At 39.4% G+C, this 2,211-nt stretch overlaps 1 pseudogene; it reads right to left on the bottom strand.

Moving 5' to 3' along the window:
* Positions 1-508: 508 nt before the first annotated feature.
* Positions 509-951, bottom strand: LOC116465819 (calmodulin-like; annotated as a pseudogene).
* Positions 952-2,211: the final 1,260 nt, after the last annotated feature.

Genomic DNA, 2,211 nt, shown 5'->3' with positions numbered 1-2,211 from the left:
GGAGGGACAGCATTAGGAGATATACCTAATGTTAAATGACGAGTTAATGGGTGCAGGAAATCAACATGGCACATGGATACATATGTAACAAACCTACACATTGTGCACATGTACCCTAAAACCTAAAATATAATAATAAAAAAATACTTTGTGAAAGACTCATGTTATCTAGAAAAAGGACAATTAAAATTCCTAAATATTATTTATAATAAGGCTAGTTAGTGTTCTAAACTATTTTCTTTTCTTAATGCTTCATCTGGTTATAGGGCTAAAAGATGATAAGTTAGTTACTGAAAGGATACTTGCCCTTTTGATCTAGAATTCTAATCTAAATTCGGCAAATAAAATGAGACTCAATTCTATGATCCTGCATTCAGGTTTTTGCTTAAATCTTTTACATTGAAAATGTTGTCCTTAGAAAATTTATTTGAAATGGTAATATTTCAAGTTTGGCACAAAAAAATGAATAAATTTTTCCCTTTGGAAAAAAAAAAAAGAAAATAGGTCTTCATTTTGCAGTCATCTGTATGAATTCTTCATAGTTGACTTGTTAGCCTCTATCAGTATCTGCTTCTCTGATCATTTCATCTACTTCTTCATCTGTTAGTTTTTCTCCTGTTTGTCATGACGTAACATAGTTCTGTTGCACGGATGTAACCATTGCCACCCTTGTCAAAGACTCAGAATGCCTCATGGATTTCTTTTTTACTATCTGTATCTTTCATTTTTCTAGACATCATAGCCAAAAATTCGGGGAAGTCAACGGTGCCGTTACCATTGGCATCCACTTCGTTGATTGTATCCCACAATTCGGCTTCTGTTGGGTTCTGACCCAGTGACCTCATGACAGTTCCAGGTTCCTTTGTTGTGATGGCGCCATCACCATCTTTATCCAATAGAGAAAGCTTCCTTGAATTCAACAATCTGTTCTTCGGTCAGCTGATCAGACATGGTGCCAACGAAGGGAGGAAGAGGAGAGGGAGCGAGGGTGGCTGCACCATCGCAGGGGCTGTGATTGCGAGGGTGTGCCTCCAATACTGCTGCTGCTGCTGCTAAGGCACGCTATGCGCTGTGCCGCCGCCACTTCCTGGCGCAGCGTCCAGGAGACTCCTAGCACCGCTGCCAGATTTCAGTCTTATTTATTTATTTAATTTTTATTATAGTTTAAGTTCTAAGGTATGTGTGCACAACATGCAGGTTTGTTACGTATGTATACATGTGCCATGTTGGTGTGCTGCACACATTAACTCATCGCTTACATTAGGTATATCTCCTAATGCTATCCCTCCCCCCACCCCTCACTCCACCACAGGCCCCTACCATCAGAGTTAACAGGCAACCTACAGAATGGGGGAAAATTTTTGCAATCTATCCCGCTGACAAAGGGCTAATATCCAGAATCTACAAAGAACTCAAATTTACAAGAAAAAAACAAACAACCCCATCACAAAGTGGGCAAAGGATATGAACAGACATTTCTCAAAAGAAGACATTTATGCAGCCAACAGACACATGAAAATATGCTCATCATCACTGGCCATCAGAGAAATGCAAAGCAAAACCACAATGAGATACCATCTCACACCAGTTAGAATGGCCATCATTAAAAAATCAGGAAACAACAGGTGCTGGAGAGGATGTGGAGAAATAGGAACACTTTTACACGGTGGGACTGTAAACTGGTTCAACCATTGTGGGAGACAGTGTGTCGATGCCTCAAGGATCTAGAAGTAGAAGTACCATTTGACCCAGCCATCCCATTACTAAGTATATACCCAAAGGTTTATAAATCATGCTGCTATAAAGACACATGCACACGTATGTTTATTGCGGCACTATTCACAATAGCAAAGACTTGGAACCAACCCAAATGTCCATCAATGATAGACTGCATTAAGAAAATGTGGCACATATACACCATGGAATACTATGCAGCCATAAAAAAGGATGAGTTCATGTCTTTGTAGGGACATGGATGAAGCTGGAAACCATCATTCTCAGCAAACTATCACAGGGACAAAAAACCAAACACTGCATGTTCTCACTCACAGGTGGGAATTGAACAATGAAAACACTTGGACACAGGAAGGGGAAGATTTCAGTCTTTTTAAACTTGTGGAGACTTGCTTATTGCCAAACATATAGTCAATTATGGTAAATACTCTAAATGCACTAGAAAATAATGTGGAATCTCTTATTGCTAGATGGAGT

The sequence above is a fragment of the Hylobates moloch genome, unplaced genomic scaffold (genome assembly GCF_009828535.3).
Source record: "Hylobates moloch isolate HMO894 unplaced genomic scaffold, HMol_V3 SCAFFOLD_10751, whole genome shotgun sequence".
Taxonomy (NCBI): Eukaryota; Metazoa; Chordata; class Mammalia; order Primates; family Hylobatidae; genus Hylobates; species Hylobates moloch.
Note: the sequence above shows the minus strand (reverse complement) of the source record. Positions and strands in the feature narration are given on the sequence as shown.